The sequence below is a fragment of the Mobula hypostoma genome, chromosome 8, assembly GCF_963921235.1.
Source record: "Mobula hypostoma chromosome 8, sMobHyp1.1, whole genome shotgun sequence".
Taxonomy (NCBI): Eukaryota; Metazoa; Chordata; class Chondrichthyes; order Myliobatiformes; family Myliobatidae; genus Mobula; species Mobula hypostoma.
The window spans coordinates 42,896,452-42,920,735 of NC_086104.1; positions in this window are offsets into that span (position 1 = coordinate 42,896,452).

A 24,284-nucleotide genomic window follows, 5' to 3' on the forward strand; every position below is an offset into this window, starting at 1 on the left:
ATCAAATGAATTATACCTTGACACATTTTCTATACATGGCTGATTTGAAATCAATGAATTAAAAACTAAAGCAATTAATTCAAAAAACAGAACTATATTTGAAAGTTATCAACATGAACTTTGGACTAGATGTGCAGAACTTTAAACACAAAGAAAGGTGCACTAGAGATGGTAGAATACAAAGCAGAGCGGCGCGATACAATTCAACTGATGGATGAAGATGAAACACTTTAAATATCTGAGATATCAACAAGCAAAGAAAATATATCACAGGGTGATAAAGGGAAAACTTCTGACAGAACTTACTTCAAGTCTTAAGAAAATCAGCCAAACAGGGTTCAATTGTAAAAATGTAACAAAGGTAATAACACTTTTGCTATATTTGCAGAGACCAGGCTCTGAGCTCATAACGTCGAGAGTGGTCACAGAATTGGTCACCTGAAATACTGTTTCTACAGTTCAGTGAGACATAAATAGAAAGTGGAATTGACTGTCTCTGGAGTGTTTGCTGATTTGTGCACAGAATGATGGGAGCAGCAGGGCAACACACACACACACACACACACACACACACACACACACACACGCACGCACGCACACACAGATCAGATCTGCAGAGGAACAGAAAAATGCTGCACCATTTCACCATAGATAGCTAAGTGTAGAGCAACTAGTAAGTAACGTGGTGAAATAGGCCCATAACGATTAAAGACTAAAATTAGCTTAATTTACCACATGTACATTGAAACATACAGTGAAATGCGGTTTGCTTCAACGACTGACGCAGTCTGAGGATGTGCTGGATGAAGCTTGCAGGTGTCACCGTGTTTCCAGAGCTACACCACCCACATGTGTTTTTGGAACGTAGGAGAAAACTGGAGCACTTGGAGAAACCCACATGGTCACAGGGAGAACATATAAACTCCTTACAGATAGTGGCAGGAATTAAACCCTGATTTTTGGTGCTGTAAAACATTACATTAACCACTACACTACAGTGCCATTTACAAAAACAAGAAATACAAGACAGTGAGGCTGTACTAGAAGGTAAAACATTCTGGTTTGGCTAACACAGAGCAGCGCGTATTGCATAATGACCGAGAAAGTGAGTGCAGTAGATGGGGTTCTGAGGATGTTTGGAGGTTATAGCTCGAGTGCCTAAGACTTTAGCACAGTATTGCAGCAATTTCATGTTCTGCACTGTACTACCGCTAAAAAAAACTGAATTTCATGATGTTTGTGAGTGATGATACACCTGATTCTGATATGGGATTCTATTGTGGACTGAGAGTGGGAAGAGGACAGGGAGAGGGGAATCATGTTTCGGAGAAGGGGAAGGGAGTGGAAAGCACCAGAGAGACATTTTGTAATGATCAATATATGAATTACTTGGAATCAAATAGTCTTGCCTGTGTCTCAGGGCTGGGTATGCCTGCACCTGCGCCACCCACCCCCACTACCAGTGTTCAAATGGACTTTCAGTGAAACCTACCAGTTTACAGAGATCAAAGGGGAATGGTGGAAATGGCTGTGAGAATATGCAGTGTCTGTGGAGAGAGTTAGTATTGAGGTAAACAACATGACAGTGGAACTGGTAAGTTCTGATACAGGCTGAGGAAATGAGTCATTGTTGAATCCAATATTGATCACCACTATGGTACCTACTGGAGGTGCTACCTCAACAACCCCTCTCCCCATCCAGGCTACGCCATTTTCTCACAGCTGGAGGTCTAATCCAAAAGTGACTACCTTCAAAGTCCTGCTTTTCAAAGTTCAAAGTGATTTATTATCAAAAATACATATATGAAGCCATATATAACCCTGAGATTTATTTTCTTGTGGGCATATTCTATGAATGGAATGTACTATAATAGAATCAATGAACAATCGCACCAACAGGGCAGACAGCCAATGTGCATAGGACAACAAACTTTGCAAATACAAAAGGAAGGTAAAAAAGAAATAATAAAAATAATCATCAATTTGATGCACGAAAATGTCACCACCCCTAGCACAGAATTATCAATAAACACAGAGATAATGAACTTTCGGTCTAATATGTGGTCAAACAGGGTGACACACAATTAAGAAGCAAGCTGGATTAGGAGGAAAGAGAATGCACTCACACAATTGAAGAAATGTAAGTACGTGAAGTTACAATGGATATGCTGAAAGCAGTTATAAAAAATACCCACACTGGAAAAGTACTGACCAAAAGACCATAAGATATAGGAACAGAAGTAGGCCATTTGGCCCCTCGAGTCTGCTCTGCCATTCAATCATGGGCTGATCCAATTCTCCCAGTCATCCCCACTCCCCCGCCTTCGTTCAACAACCTTCAACCTTCACTAGTGGGCTCAACAACAAGCTGTTCTAAAAATCCACCCCTTAGACTTTCTACACTCTACTGTCAGTGATAATATTCATAATTATCGGTACAAAAAACTTACATGACTTCATCCATACGCATTTGATTCTGTCCCACGCTCATGCTTAATCGAAGCTTTCAATGTACAGAAGCTACACCAAATCCTTGTGAAATTCCTTTAATATCTGATGAAGCATTAGTGTATTATAATCACTATTTCTATTAATAACCAGAAAGGTACAAACACCATTATCAAAATAAATTAAGGCATTTTTCAGGGCGAGTCTCTAAACCCACTGTAGTTTTGTCTAGCTCTAAAACCTCTCTCCAATTTACTGAACTGGATGAAAATAGGGTATCAAATAAGAGACAACGAAACAAATTATACATTGACCCACCTTCTATACGTGAATAATTTGAAATTACATGAACCATCATCTTTTGAAAGAAATAAACAAGAACTTTGGACTAGATAAGTGCAGAACATCAAATGTGAAGAGAGGTGCAATAGAGCTGATGGAATACAAAGCAGAGCAGCAGGATACAATACAACTGTTGGATGAATATGAAACGTGAATATTTGGGTTATTAACAAGCAAAGAAAATAGATCACAGTTCGCTAAAGGGAAAACTTTCTACAGAAGTTACTTAAAGACTTAAAAACATCTGCCAAACAGTACTTAATAGTAAAAATATTAATGTATTCTTTTGGCATAATATCCTCATTCAAAACCAATCTGGAAAATTTACAGAGAAAAATAAGAACTGAAATGACAAATATTAGAAAACAGAACGTACACTCGAATGCACACGGAATAACATTACCGAGGAAAAGAGGAAGAGGAATAACAGACATAAAGAATTTACACAAGAATCACATAAAGCTTCTAAGTATACATTTTCATCAACAAAAAAAAGATACAGCTCCTCACGCGAGCAAATGCAAGTCTGATAAGTAATACCTACCACTAAACTTAAATGAAAGCACAACCCAGAAAAATAAAGAAATTATCACTGTAGTAGAAAAAGTTAACCAAGGGAAGAGCATGACTCTCCATGGACAACATCACCACGATCTGAACAGACTAGATGTCAACAAGGAAATGGCGAATGCCTCGATCAGAGTTGGAGACTTCTGCCCAGAAACGGGGGAGGGGGGAGGGGGGTGGGGGGCGGTGAGAGTGTTCCTGTGGAAATACAGGACCAGGTGGCTAACACACAAAAAAATCAAAAATACATAATAAAAAACAAACTAATTCAAGACGATAAATACAGAAAATGCCAAGAGAAGCCACAAACAATCCAACACATTACAGGATCCTGGAGCAGTCTAACTCAATCTGGTTGCTTACACAGGCTAAGCAAGTGGCATACATCATTCACCAAATTCTTACTTTAAAATATAAACTCATAAAAACACCATACTATATTATAAGTGCAACCTTGATCCAGATTTAGTCAGAGTCCTACATATCATATTATGACCGATCTATTATTATAGATAGAACAATCCATAATAACAGTCTGGATATAATATTACAGGATAAACAAGCAAGACCAACTTTCTTAATAGATATAGCCATTCCAAATACACATAACACACAGAAATCAGTAAGTGAAAAACACCAAAAATACCCTGAATTAAAAGAGGAAATTGAAAGACTATGGAACATGAACAAGTTATATATTGTCCCAATAGTTACATTTACAACTGGCATCATCCCAAAGTCACTGCACAATAGCAGTAAACAATTAGGGCTACACAGCAATATTTACGTAAATCTTCAGAGTAAAGTTATCCCCAATGATTCAAAAGCCTGATGATTGAGGGGTAAACACAAGGAATTCTGCAGATGCTGGAAATTCAAGCAACACACATTAAAGTTGCTGGTGAACGCAGCAGGCCAGGCAACATCTCTAGGAAGAGGTACAGTAGATGTTTCGGGCCGAGACCCTTCATCAGGACTAACTGAAGGAAGAGCTAGTAAGAGATTTGAAAGTGGGAGGGGGAGGCTCCATCCCTCCCCCTCCTGTCTTCTCCTATCATTTTGGATCTCCCCCTCCCCCTCCCACTTTCAAATCTCTTACTGGCCACACATTTTAATTCCACATCCCATTCCCATTCTGACATGTCTATCCACGGCCTCCTCTACTGTAAAGATGAAGCCACACTCAGGTTGGAGGAACAACACCTTATATTCCGTCTGGGTAGCCTCCAACCTGATGGCATGAACATTGACTTCTCTAACTTCCGCTAGGCCCCACCTCCCCCTCGTACCCCATCTGTTACTCTTTTTAATGCACACATTCTTTCTCTCACTCTCCTTTTTCTCCCTCTGTCCCTCTGAATATACCTCTTGCCCATCCTCTGGGTCACCCCCCCCCCCGTCTTTCTTCCCGGACCTCCTGTCCCATGATCCTCTCGTATCCCCTTCTGCCTATCACCTGTCCAGCTCTCGGCTCCATCCCTCCCCCTCCTGTCTTCTCCTATCATTTTGCATCTCCCCCTCCCCCTCCAGCTTTCAAATCCCTTACTCACTCTTCCTTCAGTTAGTCCTGACGAAGGGTCTCGGCCTGAAACGTCGACTGCGCCTCTTCCTATAGATGCTGCTTGGCCTGCTGCGTTCACCAGCAACTTTGATGTATGTTGACAACAAAATACTGTTGTATTTTCCCCTGCCCTCTTCCTTTCTTAGCAGCTGAAATTCTGTCCCAATATATTAGCCAATGCATTGCAGCTCAGTACTGGACCAAGTTTTACATTTACTCACTGGGCTTTTGAAATACAAGAATATTTTGTCTTCCAGTTGTTCCCAAATAGTGTATACAACTGATGAAAACTTGGTTCTGTAATGATCACTTAACATGACTGAATCAGAATCAAGTTTAATATCACTGGCATATGTTCTTTTGCTGCAGCAGTACAGTACAATACATAAAAAAGCTATAAATTTCAATAAGAAATATGTATATACAGTAGTCAGGCACATGTAGATTACATAGCCAGGGTGCCTAAGATTTTTGCATGGTACAGTATATTGATTTAAATAGAAAGGTGGTTGAGAAACAGAAACAAGGGGACTTCGCTTTGTATTAACCGAGTAGTATTAAGTGTTATTTGGTAAATGGAAAGACATTATATACAGTACTGTGCAACCAAGCTAAATATATGTGCTTATAACTTTTACACAATATGCAGTAAATAATAATACTTGAAATAGATATGGATATATATATCTGTACAGAACACTCACTTCAACAGTCTGAGGTACCCACCTGCTTCAAGCAGGATTCACTTACTCTGGTGCCTCAGAACATAGTAACCTGTCTTAATGATTATCATCCAGTAGCACTTACACTCACTGTAATGAAGTTTTTGAAATGTTGGTGATGAAGCATATCAACTGCCTGAGGAACAACTTGGATCCACTTCAATTCAATTCACAACAGGTTAGCAGCATATGTCATTTCATTGGCTCTTTACTCGACCCTGTAACATCTATCTAGACCGTGAAGATGCATACATCAGAATGCTCTTCAATGACTACAGCTTGGTATTCAAAATTATCATCCTCTCAATACTAAAAGAGGGAAGGGCAGGAGTCAGAGGCTAGAGAGCACCCCTGTGGCTGTACCCCTTGACAATAAGTACTCCTGCTTGAGTACTGTTGGGGTGGGGGGGACAGCCTACCTGGGGGAAGCAACAGTGGCTGTGCCTCTGGCACAGAGTCTGGCCCTGTGGCTCAGAAGGGTAGGGAAAGGAAGAGGATGGCAGCAGTGATAGGGGACTCTATAGTTAGGGGGTCAGAGAGGTGATTCTGTGGATGCAGGAAAGAAACACGGATGGTAGTTCACCTCCCAGGTCCCAGGGTCCGGGATGTTTCTGCATCCGCGTCCACGATATCATGAAGTGGGAAGGAAAACAGCCAGAGGTCGTGGTACCAACGACATAGGCAGGAAAAGGGAGGAGGTTCTGAAAGCAGACTACAGCGAGTTAGGAAAGAAGCTGAGAAGCAGGACCACAAGGGTAGTCATCTCAGGATTACTGCCTGTGCCACGTGACAGTGAGCATAGGAATAAAGTGAGGTGGAGAATACTGTAAATGCATAGCCAAGGGATTGGAGCAGGGAGCAGGGATGCAGATTTCTGGATCATTGGGATCTCTTTTGGGGCAAGTGTGACCTGTAAAAAAAGGACAGGTTTCACTTGAATCCCAGGGGACCAATATCCTGGAGGGGAGGTTTGCTATGGCTATTGGGGAGAGTTTAAACTAGAATTGCTGGGGGGTGGGAACCAAACTGAAGAGATGGAGGAAGAGGCAGTTGGCTCATAAATAGAGAAATCCTGGAGGCAGTGTGAGAGGGAGGATAGGCAGGTGATAGAGAAGGGACACGCTCAGACCGATGGTTTGAAATGTGTCTATTTTAAAGCAAGGAGTATTATGAACAAAGCGGATGATCTTAGAGTGCGGACCAGTACCTGGAGCTATGATGTTGTGGCCATTACAGAGACTTGGATGGCTCGGGGCAGGAACGGTTACTTCGAGTGCCAGGCTTTAGATGTTTCAAAAAGGACAGGGAGGGAAGCAAAAGAGGTGGAGGTTTGGCACTGTTGATCAGAAATAGTGTCAAGACTGCAGAAATGGAGGAAGACATGGAGGGATTGTCTACGGAGCCTCTGTGGGTGGAAGCTAGGAACAGAAGGGAGTCTACTGGGTGTTTTTATAGACCACAAAATAGTAACCGGGACATCAATTACAGATAGGGAGACAGATTCTGGAAAGGTGTAATAATAACAGGGCTGTCGTGGTGGGAGATTTTAATTTCCCAGATATTGATTGCCATGTTCCTAGGGCAAGGGGTTTCGATGGGGTGGAGTTTGTTAGGTGTGGCCAAGAAGGTTTCTTGACACAAAATGTAGAAAAGCCTACAAGAGGAGAGGCTGTACTTGATTTGGTATTGGGAAATGAACCTGATCAGGTGTCAGATCTCTCAGTGGGAAAGTATTTTGGAGATAGTGATCGCAATTCTATCTCCTTTACCATAGCATTGGAGAGAGATAGGAACAGACAAGTTAGAAAAGCGTTTAATTGGAGTAAGGGGAAATATGAAGCTATCAGGCAGGAACTTGGAAACATAAATCAGAAACAGATATTCTCAGGGAAACGTACGAAAGAAATGTGGCAAATGTTCAGGGGATATTGGCATGGAGTTCTGCATAGGTACGTTCCAATGAGACAGGGAAAGGATGGAAGGTACAGGAACTGTGGTGTACAAAGGCTGTTGTAAATCTAGTCAAGAAGAAAAGAAGAGCTTACGAAAGGTTCAAAAAACTAGGTTATGTTAGAGATCTAGAAGATTATAAGGCTAGCAGAAAGGAGCTTAAGAAAGAAATTAGGAGAGCCAGAAGGGGCCATGAGAAGGCCTTGGCGTACAAGATTGAGGAAAACCCCAAGGCATTCTACAAGTATGTGAAGAGCAAGAGGATAAGGTGAGAGGATAGGACTAATTAAGTATGAGAGTGGAAAAGTCTGTATGGAACCAGAGGAGATGGCAGAAGTACTTAATGAGTACTTTGTTTCAGTATTCCCTATGCAAAAGGATCTTGGCAATTGTAGGGATGACTTACAGTGGACTGAAAAGCTTGAGCATGTAGATATTAAGAAAAAGGATGTGCTGGAGCTTTTGGAAAGCATCACATTGGATACGTCACCAGAACTAGCCAGGATGCGCCCCAGTCTACTGTGGGAGACAAGGAAGGAGATTGCTGAGTCTCTGGTAATGATTCTTGCATCATCAATGGGGACAGGAGAGGTTCCGGAGGATTGGAGTGTTGCAGATGTTGTTCAATTATTCAAGAAAGGGAGTAGAAACAGTCCAGGAAATTATAGACCAGTGAGTCTTACTTCAGTGGTTGGTATGTTGATGAAGAATATCCTGAGAGGCAGGATTTATGAACATTTGGAGAGACATAATATGATTAGGAACAGTCAGCATGGCTTTGTGAAAGGCAGGTCGTGCCTTACAAGCCTGATCGAATTTTTTGAGGATGTGACTAAACACATTGATGAAGATAGAGCAGTAGATGTAGTGTATATGGATTTCAGCAAGGCATTTGATAAGGTACCACATACAAGGCTTATTGAGAAAGTAAAGAGGCATGGGATCCAAGGGGACATTGCTTTGTGGATCCAGAACTGACATGCCCACAGAAGGCAAAGAGTGGTTGTAGACGGGTCATATTCTGCATGGGGGTCTGTCACCAGTGGTGTGCCTCAGGGATCTGTTCTGGGACCCTTATTCTTCGTGATTTTTGTAAATGACCTGGATCAGGAAGTGGAGGGGTGGATTGGTAAATTTGCTGATGACGTAAAGGTTGGGGGTGTTGTGGATAGTGTGGAGGGCTGTCAGAGGTTACAACAGGACATTCATAGGATGCAAAACTGGGCTGAGAAGTGGCAGATTGAGTTCAACCCTGATAAGTGCGAGGTGGTTCATTTGGTTGGTCAAATATGATGACAGAATATAGTATTAATGGTAAGACTCTTGGCAGTATGGAGGATCAGAGGGTCTTAGCGTCCGAATCCATTGGACACTTAAAGCTGCTGCGCAGGTTGACTCTGTGGTTAGGAAAGAATACGGTGCATTGGCCTTCATCAATCGCGAGATTGAGTTTAGGAGCCGAGAGGTAATGTTGCAGCTACATAGGACCCTGGTCAGACCCCACTTGGAGTACTGTGCTCAGTTCTGGTTGCCTCACTACAGGAAGGATGTGGAAACCATAGAAAGGGTGCAGAGGAGATTTACAAGGATGAGAGGTGACCTGATAAAGAGTTGTATAAAATGATGAGAAGCATTGATTGTGTGGATAGTCAGTGCTTTTTTCCAGGGCTGAAATGGCTAGCATGAGAGGGCATAGTTTTAAGGTGCTTGGAAGTAGGTACAGAGGAGATGTCAGGGGTAAGTTTTTTTACGCAATCTGGTGAGTGTGCCAAATGGACTGCCGGCGACAGTGGTAGAGGTGGATACGATAGGGTCTTTTAAGAGACTCCTGGACAGGTAGATGGAGCTCAGAAAAATAGAGGGCTATAGGTAATCCCAGGTAATGTCTAAAGTAAATACATGTTCGGCACAGCTTTGTGGGCCAAAGGGCCTGTATTGTGCTGTAGGTTTTCTATGTTTCTATGTTTCTATAATCAATAACCATATATAACCATATAACATACAACCATATAACAATTACAGCACGGAAACAGGCCATCTCAGCCCTTCTAGTCCGTGCTGAACACTTACCCTCACCTAGTCCCACCGACCTGCACTCAGCCCATAACCCTCCATTCCTTTCTTGTCCATATATCTATCCAATTTAACTTTAATGACAACATCGAACCTGCCTCTACCACTTCTGCTGGAAGCTTGTTCCACACAGCTGCCACTCTCTGAGTAAAGAAGTTCCCCCTCATGTTACCCCTAAACTTTTGGCTTTAACTCTCAACTCATGTCCTTTTGTTTGAATCTCCCCTACCCTCAATGGAATAAGCCTATCCATGTCAACTCTATCTATCCCCCTTGTAATTTTAAATATCTTTATCAAGTCCCTCCTCAACCTTCTACACTCCAAAGAATAAAGACCCAGCCTGTTCAACCTTCTTCTGTAACTTGGGAGATGAAACCCAGGTAATATTTTAGTAAATCTTCTCTGTACTCTCTCTATTTCATTGACACCTTTCCTATAATTCGGTGACCAGAACTGTACACAATACTCCAAATTTGGCCTCACCAATGCCTTGTACAATTTCAACATTACATCCCAACTCCTATACTCAATGCTCTGATTTATAAAGGCCAGCATACCAAAAGCTTTCTTCACCACCATATCCACATGAGATTCTACCTTCAGGGAATTATGCACCATTATTCCTAGATCCCTCTGTTCTTCTGCATTCTTCAATGCCCTACCATTTACCATGTATGTCCTATTTTGATTAGTCCTACCAAAATGTAGCACCTTACATTTATCAGCATTAAGCTCCATCTGCCTTCTTTCAGCCCACTCTTCTAACTGACCTAAATCTCTCTTTGAAAACCTACTTGATTATCCACACTTCCATGTATATGACAAACAACATTGGACCCAGTACAGATCCCTGAGGCACACCACTAGTCACCGGCCTCCAATCTGACAAACAGTTATCCATCACTACTCTCTGGCGTCTCCCATCCAGCCACTCCTGAATCCATTTTACTACTTCAAAATTAATACCTAACGATTGAACCTTCCCAACGAAATTTCCGTGTGGAACCTTTTCCGTGGCCGTACTGAAGTCCATATAGGCAACATCCACCGCTTTACCCTCATCAACTTTCCTAGTAACCTCTTCAAAAAATTCAATAAGGTTTGTCAAACATGACCTTCCACATACAAATCCATGTTGACTGTTCCTAATCAGACCCTGTCTATCCAGATAATTATATATACCATCTCTAAGAATACTTTCCATCAATTTACCCACCACTGACGTCAAACTCACAGGCTGATAATTGCTAAGTTTACTCTTAGAACCCTTTTTAAACAATGGAACAACATGAGCAATACGCCAATCCTCCGGCACCATCCCCGTTTCTAATGACGTTTGAAATATTTTTGTCAGAGCCCCTGCTATTTCCACACTAATTTCCCTCAAGCTGCTAGCGAATATCCGTCAGGATCCAGAGACGTATCCACTTTTATATTCTTTAAAAGTGCCAGTACTTCCTTTTCTTTAATTATCATAGTTTCCATAGCTTCCCTACCTGTTCCCCTTACCTTACACAATTCAATATCCTTCTCCTTAGTGAATACCGAAGAAAAGAAATTGTTCAGAATCTCCCCCATCTCTTTTGGCTCCACACATAGCTGTCCACTCTGATTCTCTAAGGGACCAATTTTATCCCTCACTATCCCTTTGCTATTAATAGAACTGTAGAAACCCTTTGGATTTATTTTCACCTTACTTGCCAAAGCAACCTCATATCTTCTTTTAGCTTTTCTAATTTTTTCTTAAGATTCTTTTTACATTCTTTATATTCCTTGCCACCTCATTTACTCCATGCTGCCTATATTTATTGTAGATATCTCTCTTTTTCCAAACCAAGTTTCCAATATCCCTTGAAAACCATGGCTCTTTCAAACTTTTAACCTTTCCTTTCAACCTAACAGGAACATAAAGATTCTGTACCCTCAAAATTTCCCTTTAAATTACCTCCATTTCCCTATTACATCCTTCCCATAAAACAAATTGTCCCAATCCACTCCTTCTAAATCCTTTCACATCTCCTTAAAGTTAGCCTTTCTCCAATTAAAAATCTCAACCCTGAGTCCAGACCTATCCTTCTCCATAATTATACTGAAACTAATGGCATTGTGATCACTGGACCCGAAGTGCTCCTTAACACAAACCACTGTCACCTGACCTATCTCATTCCCTAACAGGAGATCCAACACTTCCCCTTCTCTAGTTGGTACCTCTATGTATTGCTGCAAAAAACTATCCTGCACACATTTTACAAACTCCAAACCATCCAGCCCTTCTACAGTATGGGCTTCCCAGTCTATGTGTGGAGAATTAAAATCTCCCACAGTCACAACCTTGTGCTTACTACAAATATCTGCTATTTCCTTAGAAATTTGCTCCTCCAATTCTCGCTCCCCATTTGGTGGTCTATAATACACCCCTATAAGTGTTACTACACCTTTCCCGTTCCGCAATTCCACCCAAATAGCCTCCCTAAACGAGTCCTCTAACCTATCCTGCCAAAGCACCGCTGTAATATTTTCTCTGACAAGCAATGCAACGCCTCACCCTCTTGTCCTTCTGATTCTATCACATCTGAAGCAATGAAATCCAGGAATATTTAGTTGCCAATCACACCCCTCCTATAACAATGTTTCACTAATAGCTACCACATCATACTTCCAGGTATCAATCCATGCTTTAAGCTCATCCACCTTTCTTATATTGCTCCTAGCATTGAAATAAATGCATTTAAGAAATTTTCCACCTCTTACTCTCTGTTTATCACTAACGGTGCAAACAACTTTATTATTTTCTTTTTCTTCCTTCTCCCCTACATCTGTTCCTACAGTCTGGTTCCCCTCCTCCCTTGTATCTAGTTTAAACCCACTGGAGCCTCTCTAGCAAACCTACCTGCAAGAATATTTGTCCCCCTACAGTTCAGATGTAAACCGTCCCGCCGGAACGGGTCCCACCTTCCCTAGAGAACTGCCGAATTATCTATAAATCTGAAGCCCTCCCTCCTGCACCATGTCTTCAGCCACACGTTGATCTGCGCTATCTTACTATTTCTAAACCCGCCTGCACGTGGCGCTGCTAGCAATCCTGAGATTGCTATCCTGGAGGTCCTGTCCTTTAACTTTTCCCCTAACTCCCTAAGCTCACCTTTCAGGACCTCCTGACTCTTGCTACCCACGTCATTGGTCCCTATGTGGACCACGACACCCGGCTGCTCACCCTCCCTCTTGAGAACACTGAGAACTTGATCCGAGATATCGCGGACCCTGGCACCAAGGAGGCAACAGACCATCCGGGATTCTTGATCTCTTCCACAGAACCTCTTATCTGTCCTCCTAACTATCGAATCCCCTATCACTACTGCTCTCCTCTTTTCCCTCCTTTCCTTCTGAGCTGAGGGTCCCGTCTCGGTGCCAGAGATGCAACCACTGCAACTTGTCCCTGGTAGGTTGTCTCCATCACCAGTATCCAAAATGATGTACTTATTATTGATGGGAATGGCCACAGGGATGCGCTGCTCATTCTGTCTATTCCCCTTCCCTCTCCTGACAATCACCCATCTACCTGTCTCCTGACTCTTAGGGGTGACTATCTCTCTGTAGCTCCTGTTTATTTCTGCCTTTGCCTTCCGAATGATCCGAAATTCATCCAGCTCCAGCTCCAGCTCCAGTTCCCTAACTCGGTTTGTCAGGAGCTGCAGCTGGATGCACCTTTTACAGGTGTAGTCATCAGGGATGATTGTGCTCGCTCTGACTTCCCACATACTGCATACGGAGCACTCAACTGCCCTAACTGCTGCCTCCATTGCCTACTCTTAAGGTAATTAGATTTATTAAAGGAACTTACCCGGCCTTACCTCACTTGGAGTGAAGCTCTTCCTCAGCCTCTGCTCGCCGAAGCCTCAGGAGCCAAAGCCTTCCTACTCTGTCTCCCACTACTCCGTCACCCAATAATAAGCTGCAAAGCTTTGGCCTCAATGCCACCTTGTCCATCTGGAACTTTCCTCACTTGCAGACCCCAGCCAGTTCAGACTTGTAACAGTATCTCCTCCACAATTTCTAAAAGCACGAGCGCACCTAAAGGCTGTGTGCTTTCCTCCCCGGTCTACTCATTTTATACTTATGACTAAATGGCAAAGTGCTAAGCACAGCTCCAATGTCATATTTAAGTTTGTTGACAACACTACTGTCATTGGCTGATTCAAAGGTGGTGACGAAACAGCATATAGGAAGGAAATTGAAAACAGCTGATTGTTGACTACAGGAGGAGGTAACAGGAGGTCCGTGAGCTAGTTCTCATCAGGGAATCAGAGGTGGAGAAGGTAAGCAACTTTAAGTTCCTCAGTGTTATCACTTCAGAGGATCAGTCCTGGGTTCAGCATGAAAATGACATTACAAAGAAAGCTTGGCAGTGCCTCTACTTCTTAGAAGTTTGCAACGATTTGGAATGTCATCTTAAACTTTGGCAAACTTCTATTGATGTGTGGTGGAGAGTATATTGACTAGTTGTAACATGGTCTTGTATGGAAGCGCCAATACCCTTGAACATTGAAAAGCCTACAAAAAGTAGTGGATGCGGCCAAGTCCATCATGGGTAAAGCCCTCCCCACCAGTGAGCACATCTACATGGAGCACTGTGGCAGCAAAGCAGCATCCAGCATCAAGGACCCCCACCATCCAGGTCATGCTCTCTTCTTGCGGCTGCCATCAGGAAGGAGGTACAGGAGCCTCAGAACCCACGCCACCAGGAACAGTTATTACCCCTCAACCATAAGGCTCTTTCCCATTCTATACAATCATTTATTTCAACCCTCTATGCAGGATTTCACATTCCAAGACTGGTGTAGGAGAGATATCAGGCATTTTGAAGATCTTTTTATAGACAATCGGTTTGCGACTTTTGAACAAAGTTTAATTTACTGAATACTCACTTTTTTAGATATCTTCAAATTAGACATTTCATTAGCCCTTTAATACCACATTTTCCTGAACAACCTGATAAAAATATTGTGACTTGTTTCTTCAAATGAACCCCTTGGGTAAAGGTTTAATTTCTACTACTCGTGTCAAATTTATGAATCTCAGACGAGCCCCTTGTGATAAAATTAAAACTGCTTGGGAGCATGACTTAGGTTTTTCTTTGTCCGACGAGGTTTGGGATTCAATTCTTAAGTCAGTCAATTCAAGTTCTTTATGTGCTCGTCATTGTCTTTTGCAGTTTAAAGTTGTCCACAGGGCTCATATGTCCAAAAACAAATTGGTGAAGTTCTATCCTGATATTAGTCCCTGGTGTGACAAATGCAAAGGAGGTGAGGATTCCCTTATTCATATGTATTGGGCCTGTCCTACTTTGGAAAAATTTTGGAAAGATGTTTGTTTAACTTTATCTTCAATATTAAATTGTCATTTGGAACCTGATCCTTTGATCGCTCTTTTTGTTATTTCTCAAGACTCTGACAAGCATTTGATCCCGGCTAAACGACGAACATTGTCTTTTGCAAGTGGAGAGATGTAGTTCCCCCTGCCCATGTTCAATGGCTTAGGGATATTATGTCTTGTTTAGATCTTGAAAAGATTTACTATTCAATTTTTAATTCGGACATAAAGTTTCATAAAGTGTGGGGACCTTTTCTTGAATATTTTCATAATTCTCACCTAGATTGACAGGTGTATTTTTTTTTCCTTCCCTTGATAGTCAGATCCTGCATTTCCAGCTTTCTTTGATTCTTTGATTAGGTAGCAGGCTGTTTTCTTTATTATTATTCATTTCTCTTTTTACTACAATATATAGTTCTGGGGTGATAAAAGTTTATCTCAAATGTCCTTTCAAATATTTATACTTATAATATAATGGTTGGCTTGGAGTTGGATAGTGGGTGGGTTGGGTGCTTTCCTTTCTAATTTTTCACTTTTAATATGTTGCTCATTTGCTCATTTGTTAAGATATGTATTATTGCTATTTTTGTTTCTATTGCAATGATCCACCTATTTATACTATCGATTTTTTTTCTTCTACGCTATAGTTTGTAGAAAATCATAAATAAAATATTTTAAAAAACCATAAGACTCTTAAACCAGACAGGACAACTTTGCTCATCCCAACACTGATCTGCTCCCACAACCTATGGACTCATTTACAAGGACTCTTCATCTGATAAATAATAATAATATTTATTATTATTATCAGTCTTGCTTCTTTGTACTACTGTATATGCTCTTAAGAAAATGAATCTCAATGTTGTTTATGGTAACATGTATGTACTTTCATAATATATTTGAAACTTAGCTCCTCACTGGAAGCAGGAGGCTATAGGCATTGTTATACAGGCAAGGAAACTCCAGCTGTGTAGATGGTGGCTATACTCACTGCTTGTCATTCATTTCCTTTGACTCAAAGGAACTGAATTTCCAGGTGAGCTTAAATGGTAGCTGATACTGTTGAGCGAACAATCTTGTGAAAAGGAGTATATGATGTGGGATGAGAAGGATAATAGATTTTCTAGACTCTTGTGACTCATTGTTTCTTGCTGACCATCTATCAGAATTTGTTAGCTCCAGAGCAGCACTATTGAAGGATTAGTAAGAGTAATATGGAGAAGGCAGGAGAATGGGGTTGACAGGGATAAAGAATGATTAAACAGTGGAGCAGACTTGATGGGCAGAATGGCCTAACTCTGCTCATTGTCTTATAGGCATATAATGTTATAGAAAAATTTGCATTCAGAGTGATTGAGATAAATGCTTGGACTGATAAGCTTTTAGTTTCCAGGATGGTGGTGATTTAAACTCCTGTATGCTCCTGTAAACTCCTGCTGGCTGGTGGTGTAGTGGCTCCAGCACTGGACTTACAGGCAGATGGTCCTGAGTTTGAATCTGGGTCCCAACCCGGGCAGCTGCAGCAGCATCTGTGCGGAAGAAAGGCCTAGCAATCTGCTTCTGTGTCTTGCCATGAAAACCCTATGGACAACAACACTATCCATAAGGTCACCATCACGTAGGGTTGCTATGAGTTGACAATGACTGGATGGCACTCAACAACAACATGCTCACTTACTAGTCCTATACTGTGCCTTTACTTGTTAATGTTCATAAGTTCTAATAATGCAAGATTCCAATCTGCAGTATTATACTGCTTGAATCATTAAAAAAACACAAATTACTATATAATGGATATTGAACATTAGCTAAAATATTCATTTCAATCAGGAAAAGCTGAATTTAATCAACTGGGTGATATTTACATCTGTTAAAAAATCAGTCTTCTGGTGTTGTGTGCAGCAGAATCAGAATCATATATGCAGGCAGTATATATATTTAAAAAGTTAAATATGTAGTGCAAAAAGCAAAAAAAAAGTATTGAGTATTGTTTGACGTCCATTCAAAAATCTGATGGTAGAGGGGAAGAAGCTATTCCTGAATCCTTGAGTGTGAGCCTTCAGGCTCCTGTACCTCCTCCTTGACTGTAGCAAAGATGCTAGCAGAACTCTTTGTGCCTCGTACTAATATATAGCCAACCCCAACTAAGTAACATTGAGTCAGTTTGAGAATTGAATAAAGATTTGCATTTATTCAGCATTTCATTACTTTGCGTTGAGCGGCTGGTTATGGATCACACTAAGTCCTGCTACATTGGACCCTTTCCAGTTCGCTTATCACTCAAAACAGTCCACTAAGGATGCCATAGCCTCTGCACTCCATTCTGTCTTGTCCCCTGGAAAATGGTGCACCGTATGCCAGGATGCTGTTTATGGACTTCAGCTCAGCATTTAATATGATCAGCTGGTGTGCTCATTGGGACTCATCACCTCTCCCTGTAACTGGATCCTGGACTTCTTGACAGAAAGGCCACAGTCAGCCCTTGTTGACAAAAACATCTCTAGTTCAATCTCGCTGAGCACTGGTGCACACCAGGGCTGTGTGCTCAGCCCCCTGTTGTTCACACTGCTGATGCACAACTGCATTGCTTGATCCTATTCAAAGCGATTCATCAAGTTGATTGGCCTCATGAACAACAACGACAAGACAGTGTACAAAGAGAAGGTAGAGCAGCTGGTGGAATGGTGCGAGCTCAACAACTTGAGTCTCAACGTGGACAAGACCAAAGAGATGATTGTGGACTGTGCAGGCTGACCACTCCTCAGTCCACATACATGGCTTATCTGTGGGGAGAGTTAGGGGCTCCAAGGTTCTGGGAGGGCACATAATGAACTATCTCCCCTGGTCCCTCAACACCAAGTCTTTGGTCAAGAATGCACAGCAGCATCTCCACTTCCTAAGGAGACTGAGGTGAATGAGGCTCCTTTCCACATACACATCACTGTTGTAACCAATTTCGACAGGAACACCACTGAGACTGACCTGACCAGCTGCATCACTGTCTGGTATGGAATTGGAAGGCACCTAACTGCAACTCCCTGCAAAGGATTGTGAGGACTGCTGAGAGGATCATCAGGGTCTCTCTTCCATCCATCAAAGATATTTATCAGGACCAGTGCACACGCAGAGCCCTTAGCATTGTCAATAATCCGCCTATCCATCCAACAATCTCCTTGATCCCCTACCATCAGGCAGAAGGTACTGTAGCAATAGAACAAGAACTGTTAGGATGGAAAACAGCTTAATCTCCTAGGTGGTAAGACTACTGAATACCCTGCCACCACGCAGGTTTCATCACTCATGAAATACCCGTAGCATTATACTGTTTACTTTTTAACTTGTGTCACACCAAGTTAAGTGCGCCAAGTTCCGAGGAGTTCACATCACAGATGACTGTGCCTGGTCCCTTAATATTACCACCCTAAACCAGAATGCACAGCAGCACCTCTGCTTCCTAAGAAGTTAGAGGCAAGTAATTCTCTCCACTCCCTTAACTGCATTTTACAGGAGACAGAAGGACCTTTGAAAACATCCTGATAAGTTGCAACTCCATCTAGTATGGGAGCAGCTGAGCATCAGACCAGAAGTCCCTACAAAGGACTGTGAGAACATGGGTCTCCTTACCATCCACTGGGGACATTTATCAGGAATGTTGCACATGCAGAGCCCTTAGTGTTAATAAGGATCCCATTCATCTATCCAGCATCCTCTTTGACACTCTACCATCAGGCAGGAGACTCCAATGCTTAAAAACAAGAATAGTCAGGATGGGAAACAGTTTCTGTCCTCAGGCCACTCGGCTTCTGAACTCCCTGCTGCATTGTACTTGAAGCATCACTGGTTAATCTGTTCTGTACCTTACATGATTTAATTTATGCACTTTAGTTTGTTATTTATGTGTAATTCATCTGTAGATTTTTCCTTACCTTCATAAGTTGTGTATTATGTGTGCTACTGTGTTTTACTCCCTGGCTTGGAGAAATATTGTCTCACTTCTATATACATTATATAATTATACATGCCATTTTCATGTATAAAATGAATAAACTTGACTTGAAATGTATCTAAATATTTGTTAACAGGAGGAATTCTGCAGATGGTGGAAATTCAAGCAACACACATCAAAGTTGCTGGTGAACGCAACAGGCCAGGCAGCATCTCTAGGAAGAGATACAGTCGACGTTTCGGTCCAAGACCCTTCGTCAGGACTAACTGAAGGAAGAGCCAGTAAGAGATTTGAAAGTGGGAGGGGGAGGGGGAGATCCAAAATGATAGGAGAAGACAGGAGGGGGAGGGATGAAGCCAAGAGCTGAATAGGTGATTGGCAAAAGGGATATGAGAGGATCATGGGACAGGAGACCCAGGGAGAAGGAAAAGGGGGAGGGGGGGAAAAAGCCCGGAGGATGGGCAAGGGTTATAGTCAGAGGGCCAGAGGGAGAAAAAGGAGGGAGAGAGAAAGAATGTGTGTATATAAATAAATAACAGATTCTTTCTCTCTATCTCCTTTTTCTCCCTCTGTCCCTCTCACTATACCTCTTGCCCATCCTCTGGGCTTTTATTCCCCCCCCCACCCTTTTCCTTCTCCCTGGACCTCCTGTCCTATGATCCTCTCATATCCCCTTTGCCAATCACCTGTCCAGCTCTTGGCTCCATCCCTCCCCCTCCTGTCTTCTCCTATCATTTTGGATCTCCCCCTCCCCCTCCAACTTTCAAATCCCTTACTCACTTTTCCTTCAGTTAGTCCTGACGAAGGGTCTTGGCCTGAAACGTCGACTGTACCTCTTCCTAGAGATGCTGCCCGGCCTGCTGCGTTCACCAGCAACTTTGATGTGTGTTGCTTAATATTTGTTAATTTACTCGTGGTAATATTACTTTATGTGTTGTGTGTTATGTGTGTGAGTCATATGTACTGTATTCGGCTCCTTGATTCAGAGGAATGTTATTTCAGTTGGTGGTTTACATGAGTATGATTAACTGACAATAAATTTGAATGTGATTTTGAGATATGCCTGGAAGTGATTAATGTCCAATTAATTACTTCAAAAAATATGAATTAGTTGTAGTCTATGTTGTACTAACAAACATCAAAGAAATAAACGATCAGTAAACTTTTCAGGAGTTGAGGAAGAAATGTTGGGAACATTAACAAACTATTCGATCAGCACTTTGCAGTCTTCCTTGAGTAGCAAGGTACGATTTCAATAGAGATAGTCTGCCTGAGTAACTAGGTCGGGCCTTGGCTTACTCACCCTGGCATCTTGCAATAAATTCTGTGCCTCTGTAGAATTCCAGTCCATTTATCTTTTTCCCATTGACCAATTATCAAATATAACTGTGGGGTTAAAAGTCAAATAAAGTTTCATGTATCCAAAGTGAAAGTTTGATCAAAGAAAATGCTGAAATAAATTGGCTCACAACTACAAACGTTTGTAAAACAGATTTACTTAAGGAGTCATTACTCAAAGAATGAAATGAAAACAAGTCTGAAATACACAGTTGATCATCTGGGTTCTGAAAGAGAACAACAGGTTAATGTTTTAGACAGAACCCTTTATCAGAATGTTTATTTTGTTCCATTTGTATGGAAAATATCGAATGCATTTTGAATTGAAAACATAACACTAAAGTACAAATTGAAGTATGCTGCATTTAGATTCATTTTGCTCTTTACATTATGGAGCCAGCACAAAGGGCTTGCGATCAATCAATACTACTGTAAATGCTTTGAAGAGAGAAGATGGTTTTAAGCTCACATGTATGGTTTCAATCTACATTTGTAATATAAAACAGATATTCTCAGTTGAATAATTCCAGTATGTCCTGGCTGTATTCCAAGGACTTCAAAGTATTGTTATCAGCAAATTATCACCATTATATTAGTAGAAGAAAGCGGTGTTCTGAGGAAATGTTAGTTTAAAATCTCAGTTTCCTCTCATTTTCATGTGAAGAGGCCAAATTAACATTGGCTCAATTCAGACGTGAGCATTTCTTTTACAGTTTTAATTAATAGAATCAGTCTATCCCTAACTACCCAGTCTTGTGTCACATTATGCTGATATTGTAATCAATGAAATCAAAATCTGTTGACAAAGACTCTTTCCCCACAATTTTATCTATCTTAGAACAGAAAGCATTTTATTTAAGAGCTGTAATTATGCTTATGAGGCTCAACTAGGTCCTGCTTCTTCAACTTTTGAAAGTTTTTCTTTTCCTTGGGAGCCTTCTCTGTTAAATGAAATTTATTTTGTTCTGAGTCTGTGTGTGATTCATAAATGTATTAGCAGCCAAGATTCAACTTTTATTTCTCTTAATCTATGGAACTGGCCAAATTACAGGAATAATTGGCATCTTTTTAATATCAAAACAGAATCACTTTGAATGCCAGTAAACTATTATAGAATTGCCCAGTTATTCCAAGTACCAGTCAGCCATTTTCTAACATGTTTCATATTTTGTTTAACAGCATTCAATGGTGTTTGCACACAATGCAAATATATAGCTAACGTTGTAAAAATCCAATTTTGATGGATTGTTTAAATGCTGATGTACTTATAGCACCTTCCTGCAAAGTTAATTCTTATTTGTTTTATATATCATGAATTGTTAACACATCCAAGCCATTTGCCATTGTTGGCACTGATGAACTGATAGAAATGGAATAGATAACGACAAGTTACCACAATGAAAGCCCTCCTTCCTATATCTACTGCTGGAAAAGAATTGCCTTTTCCTAATCACAGGAAGATTTTCAAGTGGAAAAAAATGTCATTCCAGCAAGCAGACAATAGATCATCAACTGCATGCAGCAAACACATTCTTCTAACCAGATGTGGAGATTAAATGTTAGTTTATATAATACATTTGGAGGTGGGAAATCTGATTTGATTTGTATAACCATAAAAATCCTTTCCTAGTCTCACATGACTTTTTGATGTCTACACATTAAAAAAATCTGTATTTCGATCTACTTTCTTTTCCAGTGTATAAACATTCTAAAGTTGATGTTTTTCATCAGTGAGGTTCAGAAATTTTAAAAAATGCATTTTATTGGTTGTAAAGACCTGCATTCACTGTTCATTGACAGCTTTGAATCTTGCACATTGATTGTTTGGGGACAATCATAAGATTTACCTGGATTGTCTCAAAGCACAAACCAGAATAAAGCTGCCTTCATCTCTCTAATGAAGGTCTAACAGAAAAAAAAATTCTAACCATTTGTTTTAAGTACAGCCAATTACATGCAGGGACAATCTATGTCTTGTGGTATGGATTTATGCCAACAAGAATATGAGAATCCCTCAGCTCATGTTTCTTAGAGCCTGTCAAGAAAGCACTAACACTTTGATCACTCCCCTCAGATCTCATCCAGCTCAAGGGATGACCTACGTCTTAATAGCTTAGCAGCTCAGAATCTGAACACACATAACTTCTTTCACCCTAAATATATGTTACATCTTGGGATAGTTTACAATCCGCCCCAACAAGTTAGTTAGATGAATTCACCCAAATTAGGACAAATAATGTGAGGCTTAAAGGGAAGCAGTGGCACCTTACAGAATCTTCCAGAGAAACAAAAGTTTAGAAGCCATAATCTAAAAGAAGGAAACTGAGGGATTAAAAGATCCTGTGAATTTTAGCTTCAGGATCTTCCTGGCCCTCATCCAGTTAGGTCTTGCTGTAGAATGGACAGAACAACTTTTAGCCAAACTTTTTTTTTCATACACAATATAGTTTTTAAGCTAAATAATTATTACCAGACATTTATTCATTTTGCTATTGTCAAAGTTTAAAGTTCAAAGTACATTTATTATCAAAGTATGTACAGTATACCATATACAACCTCGAGATTCATCTTCTTGTAGGCAGCCACAAAACAAAGAAACACAATTTACCCCATTAAAGAACCCCACACATCAAAGACCATCAAACATCCAATGTGCGAAAAAAAAGAACAAATCGTGCCGTAGGGTAATATCATGGGTGCCAGATGACACATATTGTTCATAACAGGAACTGTTCTACATAATTCACGAACACCATCACTGAGTTGTTGAGTTCACTTTAAGATACAGTGCCTGACATAATGACATCAGTGTAAGGCAACTGTTTTTGGTTTGTTCATAATGGAAGTAAAGAGTTGTGGCTTTTATTAAGCACATAAAATGACTCTTGCATGTTTTATTCACAAAACCCTACGTTGGTGACCCTGACGCTCTTGGACAATTCCAGAGTTACTCAAAGACATGTCAGCCAACACAGTCGCTTTGAAGCTGCTAGTGTTTTGGGAGCCGCGTGGCTTGCACAGATGGAAGCCCAGTTTACTCTGCAAGAATTCACCACAGACAATACTAAATTTTAGTACATTGTAACATCGCTAAAGAGTTCCACTGCAGCCAGAGTGGTGAGTCTATTAGAAGACCCGCTTTCTCTCTGACAACTCACTTATTTCAGACTTTTGGACTGTCCGAGTCTGAGTATGTCATACAGTTGCTCTCCTTGCCCAGCCTTGGTGACACTAGACCTTCAGAACTAATGGACCATGGGCTAACTCTCTTGGCCAATCACCACCCTTGTTTTATTTTTAAAGAACTCTTCATACAATAAATGCCTGATGCCCTCACTAATACACTCATGAAGTACTATAGGCAGGTTGCTAAAAAGGCCAATAGTCTACACTCAGTCAGGCAGAGGTGCATCATTCCTCCTCCTTTCTCTATCTCCTAAGTCCTGTCAGCAGAGTTTCCAGCAGACTCACGTCCATAGCTCTGAACCCGGCAAAGTCGGGTCTATGTTTTTACCACACATGCTTTGGCATAACTGCCAAGAATTGCTGACATTTCAACAGTGCCAGTGCATTGGGACTTCAGAGGTCTGTGAATACTATGGGATCCATCTGCCAGGGTCATCTGTTGTTCATTACAGATACCCTTTCAGGGTGCCTCTTCCTGTGTGACAGGGGCACTTAAGTGGGTGTATTGCCAGCATCACCCATTGAGTATAAGGCAGCGAGCAATGGACCCTCACTGGAGGCTGCCAAAAGCAGCAGGATTCAAACTTATGGGACATGACTCTTGATGTTCTGATTCAGTGGATGAAGTTACACGTAGGACTTGGTTTTGACTAAAGTTGCTGGACCTTTGGATCTGTTAGTAGATCTTATGAACTGCCGTCTTGTGGATGTAAAGGACTTTGGGTCATTACTTTGTACCCCCAGTAAGTTTCCCACATCCACTTTGTCCAGCGCATGCAC